The sequence below is a fragment of the Mauremys reevesii genome, linkage group 5, assembly GCF_016161935.1.
Source record: "Mauremys reevesii isolate NIE-2019 linkage group 5, ASM1616193v1, whole genome shotgun sequence".
In the NCBI taxonomy this organism is placed as follows: Eukaryota; Metazoa; Chordata; order Testudines; family Geoemydidae; genus Mauremys; species Mauremys reevesii.
The window spans coordinates 43,369,695-43,392,373 of record NC_052627.1 but is presented as its reverse complement, the minus strand read 5'-3'; the positions used below and the strand labels follow the sequence as shown (position 1 = coordinate 43,392,373).

At 37.3% G+C, this 22,679-nt stretch overlaps 1 protein-coding gene and 1 long non-coding RNA gene across 4 annotated transcripts in view; one reads left to right on the top strand and one right to left on the bottom strand.

Moving 5' to 3' along the window:
- The window catches only part of FAT4 (FAT atypical cadherin 4), a 229,742-nt gene that overhangs the window by 121,137 nt on the left and 85,926 nt on the right, over window positions 1-22,679 (bottom strand). The gene's annotated exons all lie outside the window — the stretch shown is intronic.
- LOC120406010 lies at window positions 1,595-4,053 on the top strand. Its single transcript, XR_005599039.1, has 3 exons — window positions 1,595-1,683; window positions 2,885-3,051; window positions 3,946-4,053. It is a non-coding gene; the product is annotated as an uncharacterized LOC120406010 (long non-coding RNA).

The following is a 22,679-nucleotide window of genomic DNA, read 5'->3' as shown; positions in this document are numbered from 1 at the left end:
AGACAATTACTGCTGAATGAGCTAGACAAATTCCATACTTGACATAAAATGAGTCATTTCAGTTCTGGAATAAAATTATTTTAGTGACCTAACCTACGGGGTTTATGAGCTACAAAGGTATGTAAAGTAAAGCAGAGATGTTTTCATCCAATTGCATTTGGAGGAAATGTGCCAGATTCTACCCTTACATAGACTGGATTTGGATGGAATATGGTCCAGTGTGTTTAAGTCTCCATAGGCCCATTATTTAGTAAATTTTATTTAGAGGTGAGAGAGGAGATTTAAAAGGTACAAAGTGAGAAAAAATACATTTTTTCCCACCAAACTTTCCAATTGTCCAATGAAAACTAGGAAACAAAAATGCCACAAAAATGCTGAGCTAGCTCATGTGGCAGCAACTATAGTATGCTTGGCGGCAGAAAAAATATGCAATAACCGTTCCTACCAATCACCATGTCCATTTGTGTTCTTGATCAGAATCCTTTGGAGAGAATATGGTCTAAGAAGAAAGGAACCCCCAAATGTCTTGTTATGTGTTTAACATTTCTACTTTTATTATTGATCAAACAAAGTGGAAAGCTAATTTGTGGAAAGGCAACTGATTTTCTTTTCTTTTCATTTATATATTGTTGCGTCATGCTTTCTTTTTTCCATTTGCTGAAGTCATATTCTCTGGAAGTCTCATGAGATACCATCGAATCTAAAGATAGTATATCACACACTGCTGTAATTGTTAGCAGAGGGCTCTTGTTTATGCCTAGAGTTTTATAATGTATGACAGAAAACTCAAGCCTTTTCTCCTTTCTATATAGGAGACAGTTCTGGCCCATAATCTGAAAAGTTTTCAGTATGACAAGAACTAAGGATATTTCCAGTCTTCAAATCTCCATAGAAATGCTAAATCACAAAACAGAAGGCTAAACTTTGTTCCATTACACTGATCTGACTGAGAGCAGAATTTGGCCAAGGATATTTATTTCCTTCCTATCTCTATCTCTTTGGCATTTTTGTACTTGCAACAAACTATGGCTGCCCAATACTGCAAATACTTATGCATGTGTGTAGCTTTATTCACAAGTAATCTGAGGGACTACTCACATGAGTGAAGTTACGCACACGCTAAGTATCTGCAGAATCAGAGCTTATGTATTTCCACTAAACTGTGATGTCACAAATATGACATTGACATAGCATCGAGATGCTAGAGAGAAGTAGCAGGTGCATCTTGATAGCTCCACCCAGGTATTAAGGGGGGGTTAGAGCATTTCTCAGATGCAGAGGGAACTAGGGTCTGCATCAGAGGACCAGTATGGAAAATCCTAGGAACAGCCAAGTTTGGAGGAGGGATAGCTCAGTGGTTTGAGCATTGGCCTGATAAACCCAGGATTGTGAGTTCAATCCTTGAGGAGGCCACTTAGGGATCTGGGGCAAAAATTGGTCCTGCTAGTGAAGGCAGGGGGCTGGACTCAATGACCTTTCAAGGTCCCTTCCAGTTCTAGGCGATTGGTACATCTCCAATTATTACCTGGAGAGAAAACATATAGCCTTATGTTTATTATTTTAATTCTCAATGATGCCAGGGCCTGGGAAGGTGGTAAACTTGACCTGCAGGGCATGTATGTTTACAATCTTTAGAACAGAGTAGGAAGTCCACCTGCTTATCATAATATGCCTGGGAACCAGGTAACCATTTATATTCTAATAAAGACAGATATGAGTTGATTAACACATCTGAATATTCACTTTTCTATACAACACAAAGTCCAAGGCAGAGCATTAAGAATCACATCAGATTATTCTGCTATGGGCCAGCAGCCTTTTTTAGACATAAAAGAATCCCACTTGTAAGCAGTGGTGAAAGGTTAATACACTGGTTGATGTTATGCTGTGGAAGAAACTATACTATAGGCCAGTAGTTAGGGCACTCAACTGAAAAGTGGCTGATCCATGTTCAAGGGAACATAGGGCAGCCACTTTTCAGTTGAGTGCCCTAATTACTGGCCTATAATATAATAATTCTAACTCTTTTCTGGCCCAAATAATATTTAATCATGTAATTATTTAATTAGAGTCAAACAACTTGAGGATGATCCCCATCAGAATATTCCATAGCCCCACGGTTAGACAATTCACTTGTAGATCCAGCCCTAAGTGCCTAAATCTCACTGAAAGTCAATGGAACTTAGGCTCCTAATTTGCCAGGTACCTTTTATCCTCTGTGAGTGTGTTCTGGTCTTGCAGGATGTTAGCAGTTATAGCTCACTTACTGTTGCAAATAATCACAAAACGAAAGATAAGTGGCTGGATAAGTGTCCAGTTTATGATATGTTTTTCCTCCTATTGAGAGGGCACATACTGCCTTTGATCCTCAGTCCTTAAAGCTTTAGAAATTATATGATTCAATGTTCTCTCAACAGAGTGCATCTCCCCCAGGAAATAACTGGCACAATATCACACTTCATGTGATTCAGAAGTTTAAAAAAAATAACATCTTGTGTAGTAGATTCTATCCTTGGGCCCAAATTTGGATGGGTTTTTCCCTTAACATCACAAAATTGTTTTTTTCTTTACACTTTTATACAGTAAAATACCATTTTAGTAAGGCAATTTGACATTCTACAGTTGCATCATTTGTAGGAAGAAACAATATTTTCTAAAAAACAACCGCAGATCACACTGCTTTCCAAACCCATAGGTTTAACTGACTGGTCACAAGAAGTCATAAAAATTATAATTAAAATCACCTTCATTGCCATTCAATAGTTAAAAAGAAAAGCAGTCATTTTTTTCTTGTACTTTTAAATAATCTCTGTTTCTAACCAATAATAATCTTAATACTGTGAAGAGAGGGTGCCATAATTTGTTTCTTTTCTTTTCTTTTTAGGTAGCCACTGGGAATTACTCTGCCTGGAGTCTGGATTAAATGTTTCACTGCATCCAGAACACTTCATCATGTAGCATAGCCAAAATCTATTATGGTTTGTAAGTGACTCATACTTCAGCTATGAGAAGGCCATAATAAAGAACATTTTACATTAAAATGCCAAAAAGGTTAGTAATTTAATCTCTATCCCAAGTAGGTATGCAAGGTCTTTGAATCCAGCATACGCTTGCTTATGCAGACAATAAGGCGTTGTCTGGAAATGTGTTACCTACTGTGGACACACCAAACTTTTTGCAAAGTGAAGAGATTGTCCAGATGATACCAGTGTATGAAAAAATAAATGTTCTGATGAGAGGTTTGCAAGTATTATTTTTAGTAAAAACTTGCAATATGATTTATCTGCTCACATTGTTAGGAATCCATCAGTTCTTGGACTAAGCATTTATTGAAATCAACGACATTTTGAAGCCAAGATATTAGTCAGTGAATATGTGACTGATCAATTTAATCCCTGGAAACAGATGAATAAACATCACACTATATACAGACATTAACTTTAGATGCCATTATTTGTACCACTTAATCCTAGAATGCAAACCATAAATATTCTTAGAAGCAGACAAAAATGTCTTCTGATAACATTGGATAATGAAATGAACATTAGATTCAGGGATTCATCCAAACTGTTCAGTTCCAGTGTATACCTCCTGTCTGAAATTCCAAACAACAATACACTCTGTGCTGGCCAAGCTTGCTTCCCTGATTTAAATGAACTCATTTATGTGTTTAGATACTCTGTCAATTCAGTTCATGCAAAGATTTATTGTGATGTTGTATTAAGCACCCTGAGGCATGTGGGGGAGGGGGAGAGGTGTCAAACATATCTAAGCCCCATTTCAGCTTCATTTTGGAAAGGGCAAGTAAAAGCCAACAATTAAGGCTGTTTCAACTACAAATTATCTATTACTCATGCATGTTACATGTATGCAGTCATGGCTGACTTTATTTTTCAAACAAAGGCGATTACTTCTATTAATCTTAAACCACAAAATGTCTCCTAGCATTCAGCAGCATGTGTTCCTGGGACTTGAGTGTGTTCCTTACCAGCAAAGAAATATGTATGAACAACAGGCAAAGCTGGAAACCAGCCAAGCCTTGCAAGAACAGCCAGTAGTGAGGACAAGATGAGGTTAGCTCCATTCTTGACACTGAAATGCTTTTGAAAGCTCCCTGAGTGTGTGGCGACATAATAAAGAGTTGGGCTTTGTGAGCTTATTCCGTTCTAACTTTTCAAACAACTGAGTAAGTATTTTTGAGAGTTAAAAAAAAAATTGTGCTGCCTTCCAGCTTTTCCTGAAATCCATACTCTTTGAGTATGGATTTAAGTGCTACATAATTTACTGCTCTTTTTAGGAAGGTGCAGTCTCAGATATAACTGAGGAATTAAAGACTGAGTTAAAGAATGTAAAAGACAAATGGAGAAATTTAAGAAAACTATGGCACATGGACTTCAAGACACACCAAAACAAGCACAATGGTATATACATGGGGAACAGAAATAATCCCATTTACCAGCAAATGAAAGATAAAGATCCAAGTAAAATGAATAGTACAAGGAATAAAAAAGTTAACTAAATGTCACAAATGGGTTTATTTTCTTCTCCATCAGAAACATAATGAAATGCAGAATATTTCATCAGTATTGTTAAAGGAAAAAAATATGCAGTTTAGTTTATATTCTTAAAGAAAAAAAAACCCTTTCCCCCCCAAATAGTTAAGGTTGAAAGTGTGTTTCACCAGAGTCCAGCTAGCACCTCAAAATATTTACTCTTGCTTTAAACAAGTTCTTCATCTTAAAACAAAAGTTGAGAAGTCTAGAAATGATCAGTAAAAGGATGAAGCCAGATCCCAGTTTTATAACCTTTATCAGTCACTCACTCCACATGACCTCCACCATCCATCCAACCTCAATTTGGACCCCCAGAACTTGCAAAAATATATGCTAAGTGTTAAACAAATTACTAAAGACTCTGTTGGGACCCATTTATGTGCACATGTAGGGAATGAAGGGAGTTTAAGGCACTTCAATCCCATTCTGTGTGCAGGACAGAACAACTACTATGGAGAAGCTATGCCTCTTCTGCACAGGTGGGGAGGAGTTGGCATAAAGGAGTAGGGACTGGACAGAGCCTTTGTTCTTTCCCACTCCGCAGCATGTCAGCCAGCACAACTAAACCAGTGTGGAGGGGAGAGTAAGCAGTGCTAGGTATTGGCTTGGCAAAGCTTGTTTGCCCTCCAAAGTAAAGAGAAAGCTTGGAATGAATTGTGACTTATTTTTCTGCACATGAATAAGAACTTCTGCTGACATGATGCATTAGTGTTGTCTGTAGTGCAGGTTATGGGTCAGAAAGTGCTTCTGTCAATCATTTAGGGACAGCTTGTGTCGTGGCCTTGGGTAAGGGTAACCAGGACCTGCACTGCCCACAGGGAGCACTAAGGGGTATTCCAATTCAGTGACTGCCTTTTGAGCTACTGGGTATGCACAGGGACTGGTTTACTAGATGTCAAACTAGCAGGTTGTACAGGAGAACAGATGTATGATCCAACTTCTTCCATGCCTCTTTGGTACACTTTTGTGCCCCCAGAAAGGGAGGGAGAAAACAGTCCCTGCATTCCACTGAGCACATATGCTGTAATTCTGCTTGGCTCTTTGGGAGAGACCCCCTCTGTGCACTTTGCTTTCCATTGCACACCCATAAAATCTGGCTTTTAGCCAATGGCAGTCTCACCTCCACTGTGAAACTTTGAAAGCATCACACTAATTTGATCTTGTAAGACACAGCTCATTCCCTAGATAAATGTGGTGATTTCTTTATGAACACATATGAATTCTCCTGTAGCTTGCATTACTTCTCGTCAAAAAAAGGGTCCTGATACAAATACCTGGCAAACACTTTCTTGTTTTGAGGGTAAAACACTGGGACTTTATGCATTTGGGAACCATCTAGTTTATAACTTTGCATTTAATTAAATGAGGTGTATTGCCATTTAATAATATATGGATTCTGAAGGTAAGCACATTGCAGTCCACACCAAAGACAAAAATCCACACAGAAAAACCCCTTGCAATTTAAGAATGGAAATGTCACACTTGTAAATTAAATAAATCAACCAATTAAATTCACAAGTGTGATTTCACACTAATTAGATCATACATTACCACTGGGCAGTAGGACAAGTTCACTCCAGTAGTGAAGTAAAGACTGCACAAACAATAGGGTGAATCTAGTAGGAGTCACACAGAGGGTCGCAGCAAAATTATTGCCATGGTGATTTAAAAAATACCTTCTTATGGCAGGGAGGAAATTAAAAATAACGAGCTATGGGGCAGATTATAGTCAGTGGAGTTGCTCTGGATTTACACAGGTGCAACTGAGATCGGAGTATAATTTAGTAAGTGGGGAGGAGAGGAAGAGCCAGAGCCCAATACAATAGACGTGAACAGATAAGATAAAGGGGGTCACATGGAGAAAGAAACTGGCAGGAGAGAATAAGCAGAAGAAAGGAAAAGATCAAGTGATGAAAGAAAAAAAAAATCCTGCACTCCACATTGACCAAGGACTTGACTTTATATTGCAAAAACATCTAAGCTTCTCATTTGCTCCTCTGAAAGTATACAAGAGAAACTGTTATGAATAAAAACCAGCTCCTTAAGGGATCCCTCAGTCAGCAGTAAGCAGATGTAATCTGGATAGGCGTAGGGATGTAAATACTGTTTAAAAAGTTAACCGTTTAAACGATTTAAAAGATATTGTTTAAATGGTTAACTGATTAAGCAGTTGGGGCCGATCCCACCGGCCAGCATAGCTGGACCTGATCCACTGGCATGGCTGGGGCCCCTCCAGCTGGGGCCGGCACTGGTGGGGCTGGGGCCAATCCGCTGGCACGGCTCGGGCCCCTCCGGCTGGGTGGTACAGCTAAGCCCGCTCCAGCCAGTGGGGCGGCTGGGGCCGGCCAGCCTGCCAGCCCGAGTTTAACAGTTAAGGCGGGTTAACCGGTAAGACTAATGCTTACCGGTTAACCTGTGAACCTTGTACATCCCTAGATAGGAGAGAGGAACCCAGAATCTGCTAGGAAATTTTCTGCTGGGGAATGGAGGTGGGATATGCTCCCATCCTCTGCAGAATGAGAAGATGTTCTGCCCACAGAACCCTGCATCTAGGAGAAGCCAGGGTCAATTGTGTGGAGGAGCTGTCTGTGCCTCTGCACTTGACACTCTTCTAGTACACTTGCAGTGGCGCTCCAGAGTGGCGCTGTCCAGTGTAGATTACAAAGGGCAGTTCCACAGTTCAGTGGGAATTGATGCAGCCACAGACAGTTTTCCCCAGCAGTTTTACTGCGGACAATATGAGAATACAGACAAATCATCAGACTCCCCAGTCACAAGCCCACCTACTTCTGCTTCACTTCTCCAACTCTGCCATCTTCTGAGGGGCCAGCACTGTGTCAGGGGACAGTCAAACTTGCCATAGGAAGGAGCATACCCACACGCCAGATGCTGTGCATGGATGCTGAAAGGAGCACCATAAGAACCTGAATATACTAATGAAACAAAGAATGAAGTATGGTGCCTTACATTTTTATTTACTGAAAAATTGTTACTTTCTAAATTCTAATTTAGAAAATGTTTCAGCCGGACCATTTTCTTTTTAGAGTCAAGAAATTTCTGCGTGGCTTTCACTCGTAGGATAAATAGGACTACATTCAAGAATATCTGCAGAATTGGGGGCCCTTCATTAATTTTTGTAACCTTCTTTTAAGGAAGAGAAGCTACAGCTATCCTCACCCTGATAGTCTTAGTGGAAACTCTGATTACTATATTTTGTAACCGTAAATTGCACTGTTGTGAAGTAGCTCAGCATCAGATCCTGAGTTGCTTTTGAAATCTTTCAATACCTTCCTTACTTTCAAAGAAGTATTAAAAATGGCACTAAAGAGAATATGTATTTTTTAAGTTCCCTCACATATAGAATTACTATAAACTATGCTGCCAACACTTTGTTTTCCAAGCAAGATCAAGAAATACTGACAACATACAGACATTGAATTTATCCAACACCTGGCAGCCAGACCTTACTGTATTGTGCATAATGGCAAGGAGGTTTTTTTTTCTTTTTTTAACAGTTATTTCAGCATTTACGTTACCACTGAAACAACATCTCTATGAATAAGTAAACAAGTGTTCTGTTTGGCTCTTCTGAAACAGAAACATGACTATGAAAACTGGGGCACCACATACAGGTCTCAGTGTTAGATCCATAGTACCTTAAGCCACAGAGGCAGAAGATGATGGCTCCACCTAAGATCCAGGCAGCCAAAATAAAGGTTACGGAGGCCCTGCTACTCCCCCAGAAGAGGAATAACACCTCCATGATCACAGTGAATTGAAAAGACATCTGGATAAGTAGAGCTCATGTACATAAGGCCCCTGTAATCAACTCCTAGCTCTTGGCCTTCCCCATGTCCACCCCCACCCCCAGGGCTTTCCACACACACCTCAAGGGCATTGTAGACCATGAGAAACCTTAGCTATGAATGACTGTATGTTTGGGAAATCTAAACAGTTGAGTTTTAATAACAGTACCTAAAAAAGGAACCATTTTGTCCTTCCAAAAATATTTAAAGTGAGAGAAGCAGTCTCCTTACCTTTCCTTTCCTTTTCTTTCTAATCCCGTATCTTCAGGCTACCTCCATCTGTTTTATTCTCCCTGTATTACCTCACAGAAATAGAGCAATCCAACTGAAGGAGTGCAATACTTTCAAGCTTTTACTCCTTTAAAGCCTTTGAATAATGGTTGAAGACTTTGAAGAGCTCACGTAGCTCAACAAAGTCCAACAGCTTGACTGACATGGCCATTACCATAACATTCAGATTTATAAAAACTTATGGGAAGATTTTTAGTGATGCGAAGAGTCCACAAATCAATGGGACTGTGATTCCCCTACACTCCTGAAAATCATAATGAATATTCAAATGTGATGGCAAAACAAGTCTGAAAAATATTACATTAAATTTAAATTTCACAAGGAACAATCAGGCTAAAAGAAAAAATATAATTTTCCATGTTTACAACATGGAATACATGAAAATACAATCAACTTCTTCAAAATTATCCTTTGATTTGCTTTTTCATTCTACATGAGTGATACTGAAGGTCATGTTCTTAACATGATTGTTTTCATGTTGTGGTAGATTACAAGTCCTCAGAGAGTCAAGTATTATTATTCCCAAATGATTTCATAGGTAAAATAACAAGTGTCAATCTTGGTTATTTTTAACTGAACCAACAAATTCCTAATGTTGGGTGTATTAGCTAGTATTCACTGAACAATATCATACAGAACTAATGAGATGATAGTTCACTATGCCATATTTATATAAAATATAAAGAACTGAAATTACTTTTACAACAAAACTGAGTTTTTTACAGTAAACTGATACACGGTACTATATTATGTAGTATGTGGACAAGGTTAAAGGGTAGGCTGCAATCCATACCTTTCTCAACATAAAGTAGAAATTTCCTATGTAAAAATGTCATCTCAACTGTGAAACATAATAGCCACTATTGCCTTTTGCAGCAGTCATGAACCAGCAGTAGCAAATTTCAAGTTAGTGTCAACATTTGAAAGAAAAGAACTGTAACTGTAGAACTACTGTGACAAATGAATTCTGAGGATTTTTTAAAAACCCTATACTAGTTAATGTTAATGCTGGCAAGGAAGTTGACACACAGCTTTATACAGAACATTTGACCATAGGCCGCTTGCATCTCTGAGACATAATATGTTAGTATATTTTAAACTGCTGTCTTTTTTTAACTTGATCGGACGTGGACATGGGGAATACTTTGTTTTAAAATGTTCTGTGATTGAAGAGATAGAGTCAGACATATATGGAAATACACAAAACACTTATGTAAACATAAAAATATTGTTTGAATAATAACTATGTATGCTAATAGTATGCATCAGAAGTTGAGTCATCTCAGAATTTTTGCATTTATATAATGCCTTCCATCAAAAATTCTCAATGAACATTTCAAACATTAATAACATATTAAAAACATATATCATGAGCCAATGGCTGGATGTTGAAGCTAGACAAGTTCAGGCTGGAAATATGGTGTACATTTTTAACAGTGAGGGTAATTAGCCATTGGAACAATTTATCAAGGATTGTGGTGGATTCTCCATCATTGAATAAATCAAGATCGGATTTTTTTTTCCTAAAAAATACACCCCAGGAATTATTTTGAGGAAGTTCTATGCCTTGTGCTATACAGAGAAAGTCAGACTAGATAATCACAGTAGTTTCTTATGGCCTTAGGCTATATGAATCTATTTAAAAAACAAACAAATAAAAAAACACCTACCAGATTGGACCCACAGGCGAGATAGGATAGACTCATAGAAGTGGAAGGGACCTCAAGAGATCATCTAGTCCAGTCCCCTGCACTCAAGGCAGGACTAAGTATTATCTAGACCATCCCTGACAGGTGTTTGTCCAACATGCTCTTAAAAATCCCCAATGATGTGCAACCCTTACTTTCACCTGGTGCCCAGATACCCCAGCTGAGACAAAAGTATGCATGCCCAGTAGCAGAAACTTAGACATGTAGGAGACTTAAGTGGTGAAAATGTAGGCACCTCCAGGTTAGGTGAGAGCTTAGTAGGGGGAGCTGAGTATCTCAGTTGCATCTAAAGTGGGTTTTAGGTACCTAAATCCATTTGTGGAACTGGGACTCAGTTGTGACACTGTTTGGTGATATGGTTTTGAGAATCAGATGAAATCACTTCCTACAGAGTATTCAAATAGAGAAACCACAACAGAACTTTGCCTATTTAATCTAAATCTGCCTATTCAGGTATAACTCCATTTACTTCAGTGGTGGTAATTGCACCAGGTATGAACTTGGCCTATTGTTTCAGCTATTCAATATTATACAGCAGCATACATTTTCACAATGCTTTACAATCATACGACTGATGGAATTATTTGTGTAAGTTGTACAAGTTTTAGCCCTAAAATAAAAAACAAGATAAAGATCAACAGTTCAAGAGAAGGTAAAATAAAGCACGGTCTCATTTATTCAGTGACACTAAATCTGCTTAAAAACAGTCTGTAATCAACAGAAAGATTAAATAAATCATACAATAACTCCAGCCTTGCAGAACTGTCATGAAAACTTATGAGCATAGGAACATATTCTATTCAACCTCTATTGCCATGACTGCTATGAAAAAAAACTAGTAATATACTACTCATGCCTTAAAATCAGAATTTGCCCAGAAAAAGCAGAATTTTGTGAGACTAAATGACTTTTGTATTTACACAATTATTTTATAGTATTACACTTCTTATTTTGTTACCTACTATTTAAGTAAAGATATATTTCATATATTCTAGTAACACACAAAAGGGTAAATCTTAAGATGCTTATTCATTGTAAATTCAGTTCTTTTATGCCCATAAGACCATTTGGAGTTTCCCCTAGTAAAAACTGATTTAGGATCTCAGAATTTGACTCAGTTACTCTAGTAGTTTATTTAATTTTCTGTCTTGATAAATGTGATCTACCATGTAGACAAATACATGATACAGCCTGGTTGAAAGGCAGACACTAGTTTAAACTTACACCTCCGGTTATTATAGGTCTGAAGCTTTCTATTTTATTGCCATCATTAAACATAATTAGCACTGCTTCCACTTATATGTTGCTAGAAATATGCACACCATTCTTACGGAACAAAGAAGTTGTTCATTAATTATATGGTTTTTTTCCACCCAAAAAAATTTCTTTGTAACATTAGCACCACATGTGATCTTAACACCAACTCTGCATAACTTCACAGTATGGTCTACGTTCCAAGCCTAGTTAGCAGAGCCAGTGGAGTCAAAGGTTGGAAAGTTTGAATGAAGTTATTAAGCTCCTCAAAGAATGAAGAGAAAGGGGAGCACCTGCTGCTTTTCCCCACTTCCCAGATACTTGATTGAGGTCTAAAACCAAAAGTCATGATTTATGGAGATATCAGTAACATTAAGACCCTTGAAAGACCAGGAGCTCAAGTTAAAAGGTTACTCCTGAATGACAGGCAACAATATATGAAATTATATGGGTTAAATGGACCACTTCTGATTAGTTTTCTTCACAGAAAAAATCCATTTTTTTAAAATTTATTCAAAAAGTCATCACATATTTATGTCTTAAGAGACACACTCTCTAAAATGTTTGAATAAAAGGATTTCATTATCGGCAGAGATTACAGAGCAGTAAACTCGGGTTTTTATAAAGATAATCTGTTTGTTAAGTAATAGATGTGGATTCTACTGTATTTCCAAATTGAGATAGTGAAATAAAAGCCTCATTTTTCTTGGGCAGACTGAGTAAATGTACATTAGACTGTGAGATTATTTTTATGTAAACATGAAAAACATCAGGCCAGTCCTCCGCTGGTGTAAATAGCACCGCTCAACTACAGTTAATAGAGCTATTCTGATTTACACCAGCTGAGGCTCTAACATGTCCAATTTACCTCTGGTTTGAGTCTCACCTGGCAGAGGTCTCATGAGAAATTGCAGATGGATAGTTTGAGCTTTTGCAAAGTTACCAGGATGGCTGATTTAAAAAAAAAATCAGCTTTACAATAAAAAGTTAGCTGTTTGGTTTTTAAAATCTGCCTTGCAAGCTCTGGCACAGCTCTAAACACAAATACCAACTTATAATGTCCCAACCAATCTTCTACAAATATTGCTTTTATGGCAGAATTTATGGAGGACCTAAGATGTTTGGAAGATGATGAAAGAGCACACTGATGTTTCTATTTCAGACATGAACAACTTTCAAAATGTTGTGACCTCTCTCCTAAAAATGCTGAAAGGTATGTGTGTTTGCTAAAATCTAATGAACAAAAAGAGTGTAAAGTTTCTAGTTTGTGATCACCATTATGGAGACTGACAAACATTAAGAATTTGCCAAGGGGGATAAATAGTGACAGTTAACTTTCATATATCCATATTGTCTTAACCAAGTTAAATGTAACAATCATCCCCACCTGACCAGTTGCAAGCCAACTTGTAGTCTAAAGAACTTTTCCTGAAGATTTCTGATGGATAGCAACACTTCTCTTTATGACAGAAATGTGAAACTTTTAAAACTGAGAGGTTTCTGCCTTTCCATAATAGTATCAAGAAGTGCTATTTTACTATGTTTTGTATAAGTAGCATACAGGAAAAAATGGTTTGTGCAGGAATGGGCAGATACAGGAAGCCTTTTGAAATTGGTATGCATGTGATACATTTATCACAGGTACTCTGTACTTACCTACCCCTATAGCCGTTAGGCCTGTGATGGTCTCAACCATGAAATTGACTAGAAGCCCATTAAGCTAATGCTTAATGATGCAGAAATTGAGAATATCCAAGAAATTGTTTACTTCAGCATAAGCAAATATTTCAATTGTAAGTTTGTGTGTGTGTTGAAGGTGATGCTTTAAAATTAGAAAGCTTAATTGCACTTAGTATGAAATACTTTTATAAATTATCATACCTCACAATTACATAACTCCCACTTCCTTTTGGGGAGGCCTCTTAGTTCCAGGACGTTCTCCTCCCTTGTTGAAATATATTTTTAAAAGTCTCCATTTTTACCTCTTCCTTTTTGAAAACAGATATTCTGCAGCAGCAGCAGCTATTGCTAAATGACAAACTGGAGCTGTTGTTTCTGAAAGTGCTGGCTAATCCTGGACAGTTTAGTTCAATTGTGAGATAATCTTTAATTAAATATTATTTTAAAAAAATTTAAATCACTTCATGGTGCATTGATCTGTCTTCAAACTTAACATACTATATTCAGAAATGATTTTAAAAGGCCAGGCGATGTATTGTTGGGCATAGGGACACAGTTTGTTTCAGCTGTCTAATGAAACCAAGGGATGATGGAATAAAGATACTCCATTTATTACTTTGTATACATTATCTCCTTTGAAGACACCAAAAAAGGACCCTTCTAAAAATCTGAATCCTACTTTGTTGGTATGTTCTAATTGAAAACTTACTACTGACTATTACCTATGTGTTTTTCAAACAGATTTCTAATATAGGAATCACACTTCACAGCACAAACCATCTTTCCTAACTCATCAGTTGCAACAGCTCATGTATGTTCTCAAACAATTAGGTCACCGTAGTTTTCTCTGGCATGAGACTAAGGGTGAAATGCCCCTGTATTTTAGCCCTTTGCAGTTCAGGAGATTAAGTCATATGTTGTGACTATGGTAATGTACATTACTCCTTTAATCTAAAAAGAAATTAAAGACAAATATGTAGACAATAATAATTAATATTCTGAGTCACTTTCTGCTCTCATTTACATCAGTGTAAATCTTGAGTAACTCCAGTGAAGTCAATGATGTTCTTTCCACATTTTGTATAAATTGCTGCTAACATGTTAATTTCTGCTGCATGTGTAATAATGAGAGTGCAGTGTAGGAAAGGTTGAACAAAAGGGGCTAATGGAAACCTGTTAGTGCATAAATGCAAACCCCTCAAATCTATCAAAATTAATGAGGAAGGCAAGAAGAAACATTACAGTTCTCCTGTCTAGACTGCCAGAACCTACATAGTCTGCCTCACATTAATAAATGCAATAGAAAATCTATCCCTTTACTCTGGTTGTGGTATTTATATGTTTTATAGTCTGTGATTTTTTAATGCAAGAGAGAGCACTTTATTAAACAATGGAATCTACAACAATTTTAATGATCTTTGTTAACTTGCATTCCTTAGGCCATAGTAAAATTCTAATCTCATCAATAACCTTCTGCAGAAATATTCACAGAAAAGCTATGAAAGAGCAAAATCGGGGGCTTAATCTGCAAACATTTAAGCACTTGAGTAACTTTACTTTTAGGGCTCAGAGAAAGGCAAATGGTACAGAAAAGTTAGAAAACTTCCAAATATCAGGATACTCACACAAACACAAATCCTAGTAGTTTGCTCTTCACTGCTCAGGCACTGACCCCATTTCAAATCAAAGAGGCCACGGAGCAAAGCCTAACAGAAATGTGAAAAATAGGCAGAGAACCTGCTAACTTTTAAAAATGCTCCTAATTCATGTACGTTTACTTCCTGTAAAACTCAGTTCCCCCCCCCACATTTTTTTTAAAAACCCTCTTGTTAACTTATAGACTCATAGACTTTAAAGTCAGAAGGGACCATTATGATCATCTAGTCTGACCTCCTGTACAATGCAGGCCACAGAATCTCACCCACCCATTCCTTTAACAAGCCCCTAACCTATGTCTGAGTTACTGAAGTCCTCAAATTGTGGTTTGAAGACCTCAAGCTGCAGAGAATCCTCCAGCAAGTGACCCGTGCCCCATGCTGCAGAGGAAGGCAAAAAACCTCCAGGGCCTCTGCCAATCTGCCCTGGAGGAAAATTACTTCCCGATCCCAAATATGGCGATCAGTTAAACCCTGCGCATGTGGGCAAGACTCACCAGCCAACACCCAGGAAAGAATTCCTGTAGTAACTCAGATCCTACCCCATCTAACATCCCATCATGTACCACTGGGCATACTTACCTGCTGATAATCAAAGATCAATTGCCAAAATTAGGCTATCCCATCATAGCATCCCCTCCATAAACGTATCAAGCTTAGTCTTGAAGCCAGATATGTCTTTTGCCCCCACTACTCCCCTTGGAAGGCTGTTCCAGAACTTCACTCCTGTAATGGTTAGAAACCTTCATCTAATTTCAAGTCTAAACTTCCTAGTGTCCAGTTTATATCCATTTGTTCTTGTGTCCACATTGGTACTAAGCTTAAATAATTCCTGTCCCTCCCTCTGATATATTCCCAAAGGACTCAGCTGAATGGACATTGCTAAAGCAATTGGGTATCCCTCCTGCAGATCATTCTACTTTGAACATGCAAGTGATTTTTTTTTAAACTACATATGCCCCTAGTTAGTGTATGCCATTTTTTATTGTGCTTCGTGTGAGTTGATCGAGTCTGCTGAATTCAAATGATTGATTTTTGTCTTCTAACTGAAGGGGAAGAATAGTCAACATGAAGAGTGTGACAGGTGGTTTCTTTTAGAGGATGAGCAAGGAGACAGCTGGTCCTTTTAACAATTAATTTCTTCAGCATTCTGTTTGTCATGATGCACACCACATTCAATTCCCGCTCCCTTGATTTACTACAGATTCTTCTATGAGCACCTTGAGATAATTGCCTAAATAGTGAAACTGAGCTTCCCTTTTAAATAAAGAAACTCATTGTTATGCAGGCGTAGACATCTTTCACAGCACTCTTGTCAAAAGCAATCAGTTGACTGCAGTCCTGTTTTATCCTGCTTCCTCACTGACTTTTATGCATTGTCCGCAATACATTTCAGAACCAGAAAAAAAATCCACATCACTGTCATATTTGTAAACATCTGTTTAAATTCTAGGCTGAGCAAAGTAAAGTGATGTCTTTTGTGATTCAGCAGTGACATTGACAAGTGACAAGAAAGGTGTTGAGTGCAAACATTCCAACTATAAAGTCAGTGAATGCATTGTTGCCACTAATAATTTCAACAAAGATCAATGTACTTTGGAGTCACTTCAACTGGAACTAGAATCAGTCAAACAAGGAATGATACAACATGTTAATATCTTGGGGGCTCAAGGCTGTGAACATTAGTGTCCTTGTATTTCAAGCGATATTTTGTAAGCAGGAATATAGAAACCAATTTTCCCACTTTGGTGGATTTTTATTTATTTATTTATTTTTAGATTGAAATAGAAACAGAGAGCCAAATCCTATAGTAGCTTCTCAGGTATTGCTCCTCTTGTTGAAGTCAAGGGGAGATTTATCTGAGAAAGGGGGGCAGAATGTGGATACATTTCTCTTTCCAAACAGCAATACAAAGATGGGACAAGTGAGCAATATAAAGATGGGATAATAGTGAGTTATCTTAATTTGATCAAGTCATAATAATGTCCAAATGGAAAGTAAATCTAAACGGTCTTAATAAACTCTAAATTTACTTTTTTATTTAAAAAAAAAGAGAAAAAAATACTGAGAATCTGTCTACAAAATAAAAAAGAGGAAATACAAGGGCAAGAGAAGCCTCTCTTTTATTTATTTTGCAGGAGGGGATTAACTATCTCTGGGGATTGAATAATGCCCATCTTAAATAAGGATATATGCTAAAAAGAAGCTTACCTCCCAGAAGCAGACACACTTGTTAATATGCAGGATCTCCTTCACACCCCAGCTTCATATTTCCTAATCCTCTTTTGTGCTGCCACATACTGGGCATTCTTTTCTCTCTCACCACCCAAAAAGTCCAACATTAAAGATATTACATTACAACAACCAACCTCTGTCATTAATCTCCTGATATATACCCAAATTGGATTTACCCCTCTTATGCTCACTAGCTCAGCTCTGCCCTGTAAACAATACAATTAGAACACAATGAATTATCTTTACTGAAGTGTTAAATTCTAACAAAGCCTTTTGCAACATCCAGGACATATTGCAAGGTGCATCTGTTTGTGCAGACTGCCACAAGAGGCGAGGTTTGATGGAGCTGATCATAGATGGAGAGTGTACTTTTGTGTTCTTTTGGTGTCAAATATTTCTGGTTTTATAATGTTATACACTCATGCATTTTAAGGCCATAAGAAACCATAATGATCTATTTTTTTAGTAGGTTCAATGAATAGGTGCACTTTTTTACTTCTGCATATAAACTGAAATAAACAGAGCAGGCGGGGCACACAGTTTACATGAAGGGGTATTATTTGTGTATTATTTAAGTCACAGTATTTTGTATGATGGTGCTGGGATTGATTGATTTATTTTTAAATAGAATTGGAGGAACTCCATTTTCTTTTGAACAGTATATGTCACTGGTGATTTCCATATGAAGAGTATTCAGAAAGTATTATGATAATTCTGTTAAATGGCTACCATATTCTAATCTGCACATATACGTGAGTGTAACAGCATAATTAAATATAATCAGCTTCCTACAACTCCTGTGTATTGACTGAACATGTCTTTAACTGGCAAAGACAAAGACTGGCAATGCTTCAGTTGCTCAGTACAAATTAAGGAATCTTTAAAATCAAGAACCTTTAAAAAAAAAGAAAAACCTAAATTGCCAGTTAGCAAAATAAAACAATGTAGAAATCCTTTGATTATTCCGCCACCTATGTAGAACTTTAAGGCTCAGATCCCCACTAATCCAAATTGCCTTGGCATTCTTTATGTTCTAATTTGAGGGGTCAAGGCTTCAGTGTGGAAGAAAAACCATTCCATTTGTTATTTCACTTATAATTCTACACCACTGACATCCACAGCTTCAAAGAAATGTTTAATCCATGAAGCAAAGTGAAGAATCGGGTGAAGAGTCTTTGTTGCACCCCTTTTAAAGAAACAACACAACAACAAAAAACCCACTAAGTTCTCTGTGGGATTTGCTTCTTGATCTGAAATAGATTTAGGTGATCATTTAATATTATAGCTAGATCAGGGCTTTGTATGGAATTTCATTTTCAATTAACTTCCACCCACTATTTCATTTAAACAAAAAAATATTTCTTCTCTGCTTTTTTATGGCTCTTGTAATTAGTATAGTCCATTAGCATTTTGTTAAAATTCATTGCAAACAAACACTGTGCTACCATTTTAAAAGTATGGTAGACTTGCAGGTTCCACAGAACTTGGGAATTGAACACAAATAAAGTACAGCCACATTTTAAGATGTGCAGGTGAGAAAGGAATTCAAGCAGCTACTTTAGAATTATCAAAGTTTTTTTTCATTTTGTTTCACACAACTTTTTTTAACATTATTATAAAGAGGAGAGGAGTGGGAGGAGGTAGCATACATATTTTCTGAACATACAGTTGAACATACAACTCTAAACTATGTTTATATGCTTAATTGTAACCTATTACAAGGTTAAAAACAGTTTTTCCTATATCAGTTTTGTCAATTGACCTTTGGCAAACATTTCCCCTTATTTTGTAAATAAAGCTGATATTCATCTTGCTAATTTTGTTTAACAATAATTTAAATTTTAACTTGAATAGCACTAGATAGCATCAACAAGATCTTTCTTTGTGTACTGTAATTACTGAATGATGTCAGAACAGCTTTGAAATAATGTTGTTAATTAACTGCTCTGGGCAACAGAAGGAGCAGACATTATGGGTCAAATCCTGGCCTGCCTGTCTGCACAAGGGACTAAGTAAGCATAAGTCTCCCCCTTATTTTCATGGGTTGGCTGTTCATGTCACAGGTAGTAGCGCAGTGGAGATAGCAACCTCCACAGAGCCATTACTTCCCCTCCTATGTATGAAGATGAGCAGAGGAACCTTGGCTATGCCCATGCCCAATATGCCAGGCCAGCAAGCCAGGAGACATACATTATGCCAGGTACAGGACTGATGCAGAATATGTCCATTGTGGAGCATGAGGAAACAAACAAACAAACCCAATCACAATACAATTCCAATCCCCAGTGGCTCCTGTGGCAGCACAACAATCTGATGTCTCATAACACAAGGTGGTGGCAAAGCCACAACTGAGCCTTATGTTAATAACAACCCAAGTTATGTCTAATAATCTTTTCTTCATTGCTTTTATTCTCAATGAAAGGGTGGTTAATAAAAATTCACATCGAGATTCTAGTTGGGAGATTTACTCTGATGCCACTTCAGTACCTCAAACAAGTTTTGGGAAAGACTGAACTTTCAGGGTTAGTGAAGATTAATTTATCACAAAAATACCATGATCAATTTCAGTGATAAGGAGGGGGAGGAACGCATGAATAAAAAGGTAACCCCTGAAGATAGTTACATGAAGCACCTGCATCAGCTCATCCTCATTTCTTGCTTTGCACAACATTTGGCAGGTGGTTAATAAATGACAGAAATGTACATGCAAATAAAAGAATAGCATCTTCGCTCTCAGTTATCCACAATCAAAACCACAATCTAATCTACTGCATTGCATGAAAGAATCCTTCTTCCCTCAACATTGGACAGATTCTCTTCTGCACTTTTAGAAATTCCTGGCAAAATACATAGTACGAGAACTAAGGCAAAAAAAACTTTTTGAAAACTGAAAAACATATGCAGCATATTATCCACTGTGGTTAAACTGGCTTGACCTTCTCTAGTTTGTTCCTGCAGCTCAAATCTAATGGAATCCTCCACAGCCAATCCAATCCCCAAAGGCACTCTTGGGCACACACCCTCCAAGTTGTGCATTCTTAGCAGGGAACCTTCTGTTCTCCTCTGAATTCCTTAACAGTGAGTTCCATATAATTGCATTACACTGGGAAGTACTGAGAAAATATTACTGCTTTGAAACAGTATTTGCCCAATGTATTTCAGTAGTTTAGTCAAAAACATTTCTAATCTTAGTTCCTATGCTTACCTTAACGGTATATTGTGGTTTCAATAACTTCAAAGTTGATATATTTGGGAACTCTTCTTCAAACCATGATTGCCATTACTTACACTTCTTTAATGAAGGAAAATATACTGCCACGACATTGCTAATGCATTGCCAGAAGAATAAAATGACTATAGAACACAGGTCACATTTGGTGCTATTTTATATAATATCCAACTTCACTTATTTCACTGGAACTGTAGAGAGTTTATGTTACCAGAGAATTAGGCACTATGTGCTACAATTCTATGCTGTACTCTAGCACAGTGTTATTATTCATAATAAGTTAGCAAATTGGCTATTTGATGTATAGTGAAAGGATACATCCTTTACTCTTTTGGTACATTTCCACATGCTGTAAATTATAAATGAAGTTGCACTATGGATAACAAGTCATAATAACTTCCACAACAAGTAATAGAGTTACACCAGGAAACAAAACCACCTTTTGGATTATCATTTCCCTCCCCCTAACTTAAGTTTATTTCCTGGTATTGAAATGTTAATTACACTGGACCAAATTTTCTGCTGGTCTAAGTCAATCCATTTATTTCAATATAGTTATGCCAACAGAGAATCTGGCCAGTAACTTAGTCATTGGGTACAGTATAGAAAACAACAGTCCCGTGACAAAGTGCCATCATGAAAGATTTTTTACTTTTATTATATGACTTTCTGAATTGTGTAAGTCTACACAATGGCTATGATACAATCTTGCTTCTGTAATATATAACAACTACAGTAAATGGTGACAATTTTAACTGTTATATTTTTTTCTGGTACGCATAAAATCTTATTTTATTTTACTTAAGCACCATAATAATTTAAAGTTTTGTGTAACAAATTGTAGGAGTATTTTGTGTATCCCCCTCTTTGGCTGATCCCAAGAGGATTGTTGTTTGCTACTGCATCTTATTAAGAGATACAGTCCTTTAGACTCAAGTGGCAAAGAAAGTCTCTGCTTTAGAATTAGAAGTTCTAAGTACAGTGTCCACTGAAATCCCCACTGAGCAGCAGTAAAAAACACTTGAAAAGCACAGTAAAAAAATGAAAATTTGTTTTACCAATTACAAAATATGACCAGGGTCCTGGATTTCTGCAGCTCTATTATTCCTCCTTTGCTACAGAATTCTGTTCCCAAATCATTTATTATTTTAAAAAACAATAAGTGTTTTTATCCCTTATGGTTACAGAGATAATGTTTTCAAAGTTAACTGAGAGATAATGATGCAAAAGTCCTGCAAGTTTGCCCATCTCACAGCCCATCTGCAAGGATATATGAAAAATGTGTTAAACATGCTATTTGCCTAATATATGTGAATACCTGATTGGGCTGTAGTTAACTAAGCCTACTGAAAGTTATATCTCCATCCATACACAGGTGGGTAACAGCTGGGACCTATTTTCAGGCATTTGTTAGCAAAAGAAAAGTCCCAGCAGACAATTACAAAATAAATATACACTAGTGAGTGCTGGGGCTTAAATCATGAATAATTAAGTAAAATAACTTTAATATGTTTTAGTAGAAAACCATTTCAGAATATCTGTGCTTAAAAATAATATCTTAGATTTGAAGCAAAAGGGCTGGCAGATTTAGAAAAAAGTCTAGCTTTTTATAAAAGAGGTTTGGGGGATTAGCAACGAGGTCCAGAAAGATTCTTGACATGGCTGAAGAAAATGTATTTTTCTGGTCAGGAGGATGAGGATTGTGCCAAAGACAGTTAAATATGGATCTAGGAAGCACAGAGACAGGAAAACCCAAAGAAAGTCATAATAAGACAATGTAAGAAATCTGCTAAAAAACAATCACAGCTAGAATTTTCACTGACCAAAAAACAAACAAACAAACAAAAAACCCCACACACTTCAATTCTAGACTAGTGGTTCCAAACAGAAGCTGGGAATGGGTGACGGGATGGATCACTTGATGATTATCTGTTCTGTTCATTCCCTCTGGGGCACTTGGCATTGGCCACTGTTGGAAGACAGGATACTGGGCTAGATGGACCTTTTGGTCTGACCCAGTATGGCTGTTCTCATGGTCAAACAACTTATAATAGTGCAATAGTATAATTGAAGTGTTTTAGACCATTTCTGTACAGTGTATTATTGGTAATAAGGGAAGGCAAGAGGTGAAGAAGCCTTCAAAAAGGACCTCAAGTGTCATCCAACACCATCTGCACCAAACTGCAGCTCCACCTACGGACAGACTGTCTTGCCACAAGAGCAGGGCAGAGAATTTAGGAATGTGAGGAGAACCTCACAGAACCTTC